General features: G+C 46.6%; 1 protein-coding gene across 6 annotated transcripts in view; it reads left to right on the top strand.

Annotated features, from left to right (window-relative positions):
- Positions 1-1029: 1029 nt before the first annotated feature.
- Positions 1030-7289, top strand: part of STAU2 (staufen double-stranded RNA binding protein 2) — a 491304-nt gene continuing 485044 nt past the window's right edge. For all 6 annotated transcript variants that reach the window (XM_073631810.1, XM_073631809.1, XM_073631807.1 and 3 more), the window contains exon 1: positions 1030-1141. The gene's annotated coding sequence lies outside the window, so the exon portion shown is untranslated. The remainder of the gene's footprint in view (positions 1142-7289) is intronic.

The raw sequence follows: 7289 nt of genomic DNA, 5'->3' as shown, positions 1-7289 counted from the left end.
TTAATATAGGGGAGGGGTGTCTCTAAGTATGGGTGCCTATATAAGTTGACCCTGATCTAATGGGGGGGTCTAAGTAGGGGTGCTCATATAAGATGACCCTGACCTAATGGGGGGTCTCTAAGTAGGGGTACCTATATAAGGTGACCCTGATCTAATGGGGGGGTCTCAAAGCAGGGGTGCTTATATAAGATGACCCTGATCTAATTGGGGGGGGGCCTCTAAGTAGGGGTGCCTATATAAGATGACCCTGATCTAATGGGGGGGAGGGGACTCTAAGTAGGAGTGCCTATATAAGATGACTCTGATCTAATGGGGGGGTAATCCTAAGGGGGGGGCAACATTTTTTTTGCCATGCGCAAATAAAGTATTTGGGTTTGGCTTAAAGAAAAGGTGGCAACCCTAGTTGAATGGCGGCTCTCAGGTTAAAACATCAACAATCCAGGCGGGGTTATAGAGCAGCCCGCTCCTCTGGGACCCCTCAGGGACCTGCATTGGGTGTATAAACATGGTGTCCCCTAGGAAATAACATGTGAATGTCATTCCAAATGTCTGTGAGAGTTTCCATATTGACCTTTCTGCCCTTTCCCCCCTGCTGCCTCTTTATTGCCCCTGACCAAAGTTCAGTCCTCTCCCTGCAGTGTTCTCCATGCAGAATTGTTGGCTATGTGTGACTGCTTCCAGTAACTTCTCCCCTCCTCCCCTTCCCTTTATCACACTGCTTTCTGCTTATGGCCAAATCCCTGCCTGCACTTCCTCAAACTCACCACTGGGGGCCGCTAATGCTGCGAGTAATGGCTGCTTTTTTATACGAAGAGCGTGAGGGCGGAGGCCGGTTCCATTGTTCAGACGGTGGGGGGAGCACTAGCCAGACAGAGTGGGTGGACCGGGTGTAAAAACAACCTAGCTAGAACCGATATAAATGATAAAGGTTTTATTGATTAAAGGTAATGTTCTCCTAACAAGTAATGGTGTTATAAGCTAGCTTGTTAAAGGAGTAGTAAACATCTGTAAAGCGAGCCTCCCCTACGCCGTGACTTGCTGCAGTCCGCTGCTGTCAGGGGAGGGGGCGGTGCGTGGCCGCTCATTCTCTTTAGTGTTTGTCAATGTTGGAGGTGTGAGCAGCCCGGCCCGGGATAGCCAGGTAACTGTAGAGCGGGGACAGGAGGCAGGCATGCTCCGGATACACATGGCGGCCAGGCAGGGAGCAGGAGCAGCATGACGGCAGAGGCCGGGCCACCCCCTGACAGCGCCCAGTGCAGCACATCACTTACCTTGTGCAGCGTCCATCTGATGCTTTGTCACCAGGTCCCCCCCCCCCCCCAATGCACCATATCATAGTGGGAGAAGGGACACTGCAGTGCCACACAGCACCGTGCCCAGTCATGTCTCCCTACACTCTCCTCTGACCTTTGTCTGCTGCTCTGCTCCATCACTGCTGGATCCTACTTATTCAGGGGTGGGCAGTCAGGAACCTGCAGCAGCCAATCAGAATTCCTCCTTTACTTAGCTCACTTCCATAAGCAGGATTCTGATTGGTTGCTGTACGTTGCACTTGTCATTCTATAGAATGAGCCTGTATGGCATGTATGGTGATCCGTTCCTGCAGATTAAACCGACTCCGTCATCACTGTGACCACCTAAAACAGAGCATCTGGGTGTGCCAGATTCCTGGTCCCCTCTGTGAGCTGTACGGCACTACAGCACACAGCGGTGACATGGGGGGCTGACGGAAGAACACATCCAGGCCCAGCCAGCGTATCTATAATAGAGTAAGGCGAGGTTCACATCTATGCGGGTGCAGGGCGACATGTAAATCGTAAGCACTTCTGCAGCCAAAATGCGCTGCTCTTTTGCAGGCTCGCCATTAAACGGAACCGCAACGCAAAACGTGGTGCCTTTTCGGGTGTGTGAAACCCGGGGTTGCAACCTCTTGTGGCATTTTTTTTACTGACAAAACTTTGAAAATTTACTGACGTAGCACACTTTTTTTTTTTTTTTTTTTTTTTACAACCTGAAAAATAACAGAACTCCTATTTCAAAACGAAAATTATCAGGCTTGGTTCATACTGGTGCGGGGCGTGGGTCCCGCGTTTGCTCAGGCACGTCAGCCCATTCATATGAATGGGCTGCTGTGCTGCGTGAAATGCACAAAAAATGTACATGCACCTTTTTAAAAACGTGGCCGCAGGGAAACCATATGGTCTTTCTGACCATGCAGTTCCCACCCTGCAGTTCCCACACCCGCGATTGCGCTGAGATGCATGGGGGTGTCATTCAGAATGAATGGCAGCCCCGCGCATCTCACAAGAGCAGTGTGATTTGACTGTGGGTGTGGGAATTTATGCAATACCCACAAGCAGAATGCACAGTACGGGCTAGTGTGAACCTAGCCTCAATATTTACACTATATGGAACCGCTGACAATACCCATAACAAGTAATTTGCCCGATTTGACACTTTTCACAACACAACATGACAAATTATCAGCCCCTGATATTTGCTGACAGTTGAAAAAAAATCAGATTTTTACAAATTGTAAATGTACTGATGGTTGGCAATTCTGGTGTAACCACATTGGTGCCAAAGCCGTCACATTAAAAAAAAATTAAAGAAAGGGTCAGTTACTTTTTCTCTATGGGAAATGCAGATACAGTGGCCTATTCAAATGAAACGTGCCACTCAGGAACAACATGGATGTGGACCTAGTCTAAAGATAAGCTCGGGTTTGGACCAAATTCCGAGAGGGAGATGTCACTGCTGTCCAATCACCTGCAGCCCAGGGTATTCCCCGCCACCAGCCTCACATGCACAGGGCCGGGTATGCTCATACCTTATTGCCCTAATATGGGCACATGGCTGGGCTGGGAGTGATCTGGCTGCTGTTGATTGGCCAGCAGTGGGTGGGAGTGACAACTTGCCCAGGTCTCTTTCTCTTTTTTAATTAGCTCTAATAATTTTAAAGATAAATAACAAACAATTTGCATGCGCAGGGACCAAAACTGACCCCAAGACTTTTTTTTTTTTCATCTTGCTTATTCAGGGGTGGGAAGTACAGAACCCTCAGCGGCCAATCAGAATTCCTCCTTCATTGAACTTCCATAAGCAGAAATCTGGTTGCTCTGTGTTGCATTGCAGGTTTGTTCTATAGAATGAGCCTGTACAGGGAGGGAAAAAAGTATTTGATCCCCTGCTGATTTTGTATGTTTGTCCACTGACAAATGATCAGTCTATAATTTTAATGATAGGTTTATTTTAACAGTGAGAGACAGAATAACAACAAAAATATCCAGAAAACCACATTTCAAAAAAGTTATCAATTGATTTGCGTTTTAATGAGTGAAATAATTATTTGACCCCTTCGCAAAACATGACTTAGTACTTGGTGGCAAAACGCTTGTTGGCAATCACAGAGGTTCGACGTTTCTTGTTGGCCACCAGGTTTGCACACATCTCAGGAGACATTTTGTCCTACTCTCCAGAGCCTCACCAAATCATTAAGGTTTTTGAGGCTGACGTTCGGTAACTCAAACATTGAGCTCGCTCCACATATTTTCTCTGATATTAAGGTTTGGAGACTGGCTAGGGCCACTCCAGGACCTTATTGTACTTCTTCTTCAGCCACTTCTTTGTTGCCTTGGCCATGTGTTTTAGGTCATTGTCATGCTGGGATATCCACCCACGACCCATTTTTAATGCCCTGGCTGAGGGAAGGAGGTTCTCACCCAAGATTTGATGGTACATGACCCTGTTAATCGTTCCTTTGATGCTGTGAAGTTGTCCTGTCCCCTTAGCAGAAAAACACCCCCAAAGCATAATTCTTGAGCAGGGGGACCTTGTGGGCACTGCAGGATTTCAGTTCTTCACAATGTAGTGTGTTACCAATTGTTTTCTTGGTGTCTATGGTCCCAGCTGCCTTAAGATCATTAACACGATTCTCCCGTGTAGTTCTGGGCTGATTCCTCACCGTTCCCATGATCATTGACACTCTACGAGGCGTGAGATCTTGCATGGAGCCCCAGGCAGAGGGAGATTGACAGTTATTTTGTGTTTCTTCCATTTGCGAATAATCCCACCAACTGTTGTCACCCTCTCACCAAGCTGATTGGCAATGGTCTTGTAGCCCAGTGGTCATCAACCCTGTCCTCAGGGCCCACTAATAGGCCAGGTTTGCAAGATAACTGAAATACATCACAGGTGATATCATTTGCTGCTCAGTGATTGCAGTATTCTAGTCTGCATCTCCCCATGGTAAAACATTTATTTTATTTATTTTAGGTACTTATATAGCGCCGCCAATTTACACAGCGCTTTACATATACATTATACATTCACATCAGTCCCTACACCCTCAAGGAGCTTACAATCTAAGGTCCCTAACTCACATTCATACATACTAGGGCCAATTTAGACAGGATCCAATTAACCTACCAGCATGTCTTTGGAGTGTGGGAAGAAAAAACGGAGAACCCGGAGGAAACCTATCCAGACACAGGGAGAACATGCAAACTCCAGGCAGGTAGTGTCATGGTCAGGATTCGAACCAGCGACCCTTCTTACTGCTAGGCGAGAGTGCTACCCACTACACCACTGTGCCGCCCACATAAAACCTGGCCTGTTAGTGAGCCCTGAGGACAGGGTTGATGACCACTGTTGTAGCCCATTCCAGCCCTGTGTAGGTCTACAGCAGGGGTGTCAGAATGGCAGCTCTCCAGCTGTTGCGGAACTACAAGTCCAATCATACCTCTGCCTGTGGGAGCCATGCTTGTAACTGTCAGCCTTACAATGCCTCATGGGACTTGTAGTTTTGCAACAGCTGGAGGGCTGCCAGTTTGACACCTGTGGTCTACAGTCTTGTCCCTGACATCCTTGGACAGCTCTTTGGTCTTGGCCATGGTGGAAAGATTGGAATCTGATTCATTGCTTCTGGGGACAGGTGTATTTTTTTTTTATACAGGTAACAAGCTGAGATTAGGAGTACTCACTTTAAGTGCCGGTTCACACAGGGGTGACCTGTCAGGTGACTTAGCCGCCTAATAAGTCGTGCTCCATGTATTGCAATGGAACCGTTCTAATAGGAGCGACTCAAGTCACGCCGACTTAGAAAAAGGTTCCTGTACTACTTTGGGGTGACTGGAGTGGCTTGCATAGACTTCTATGCAGAGTCACGCTGTACGGGGTGGCTTCAGAGTCGGACGACTTTGAAGCCGCCCCTGTGTCAACAGGCACTAAGAGAGTGCTCCTATTCTCAGCTCGTTACCTGAATAGAAGACACCAGGGAGCCAGAAATCTTGCTGATTGATAGGGGATCAAATACTTATTTCACTCATTAAAATACAAATCCATTTGTTTTTCTGGATATTTTTGTTGTTCTGTCTCTCACTGTTAAAATAAACCTACCATTAAAATTATAGACTGATCATTTCTTTGTCAGTGGGCAAACGTACAAAATCAGCGGATCAAATACTTTTTACCCTCATTGTATGGATAATCTGTTCCCGCAGATTAACCGGGCTCTGTCATCATTGTGACAAAAAATGTCCATGCATTATACAATTATCTTATTATCAGCTATGTAGTGTAAGATCCTGCCTGATTGCAAACAAATTGAAAGTGTTTAGGTTTGACCTCATAATATGGTTTTGTTAAAGCTAAAGGAAAATTGTATAATAAAATTGTAAGTGTATGGCTAGCCTTAAAGAGGAAGTAAACTCTCCCCCTCCAATGTTGCTTTTTAAACAAGCCGGTATGTAAAGGTTATCTAATACATTCTGCATTATATTTCAGCCTCAATCGCAAATTCCTTACTTTATTACGGCTGTTTTAAAGTTTGTGCTTCCTGTGGTAAGCCAGGGCCATCTTAACTACCGTCTTCCGAGTCTTTAGTGCAATGTACTTATGCCCTTTCAGCTGCAATCTCGCACATGGGGTGTATGAGGAAAGTCTGAATGAGACTGTAGTCTCACGATATCTCAGCGCAGTGCTGCGGGGAGCTGATATGACAGACACGGCACACCTCTTAATGGAAAGAGCGTGCCGTGAATCGGGGGGAGAGATGCGCATGCGCCGGTGATGTAATTACAAAGAACAATACAGATTACAAGTCAGTGGAGCAAGTAAGGTGACATCTAAATACAGTGACTGGCAGTGCTTTAATAATTATATGTGCAAAAGTTATGGGGGAGAGTTTACAACCACTTTCTGGTACAATGTTTTTTATTGAAATATAAAAAAAAAAAGGGGGAAAACCCCAGATAATGAGTTCCCACGCAGGGGATATGTACAGAAACATAAGAAAAAGGTTTACATGAAAGCACATAATGAACATTTTTAAGTGCATTATATCAATCTGACATTGACCCGTCAGCCAGGGCCGGCGGTCAGTGCGCTATGCCCGAGCCGTAAGGCCTAGGGGCTAAGGCGGACAAAGGTGAGCGGAGTTGTCCGCAAAACAGGGTAGGGGGAGACAAACAAGCATGAGAAAGGAGGAAAGAAGAGAGAAGAAAAGAAAGAAAAAAAAAAAGGGGAAAGCAGGGAGAAAAAGAACACATGTACAACAACAGAGGGGGAAGGAGGAAGAGATACATGAATAGAACAGAAAGCGGCGGACGAGAGGCCCAGAAAAAGACGGGATGGGAGGGGGAAAAAGAGGTCCCTCAGGCTGGAGTCTAGGTCAAGTTGGATCTACAGACCTAGACTAGTCGGATTTAGATTGGGGAGTGTGTAGGACCACCACGGGGCCCATACCTTAAGGAATTTAACATGGGAGTCATGGAGGATGCTGGACATTTTTTCGTGAATCATGAGGGTCGTCAAGGAATTCTTCACCTCTGCAAATGAGACGGAGGGTTTTTTCCAAGCCCTCGCTATTGTTCGTTTGGCGGCAATAAACAGGTATGTAGCTAGTTTTTGTTGATGAGAAAAGAGGCCCGGGAGCGGGCAATGGAGTAATGCAAATTTGGGGTCTTTGCGGAAGGGAGCATGAAATAGGGAGGAAAGTAGACCAAAGACCCTTGACCAGAAGCCTATAAGACGGGGACAGGACCACCACGTGTGCAGTTCATCTCCTCGTTGACCGCAACCCCTAAAGCATCTGTCGTTGTATAATGGGTTTGATTTGGCGATACGGGCTGGAACCCAATACCAGCGCAGGAGGACCTTATAGGCCGCCTCCAACGTGGCAGTGTTAAAGGAGCATTTTGCTATGCTGGACCAGGCCTTACTCCAATCTGTGAGATCTATGGGGGATAGGTCGCGTTCCCATTTTAGCGTATAGGAAAGGGTAGTGGAAT

Source organism: Aquarana catesbeiana, linkage group LG05 (assembly GCF_042186555.1).
Source record: "Aquarana catesbeiana isolate 2022-GZ linkage group LG05, ASM4218655v1, whole genome shotgun sequence".
Lineage (NCBI taxonomy): Eukaryota > Metazoa > Chordata > Amphibia > Anura > Ranidae > Aquarana > Aquarana catesbeiana.
The sequence above is the reverse complement of the archived record's forward strand: the minus strand, read 5'-3'. Positions and strand labels throughout refer to the sequence as shown.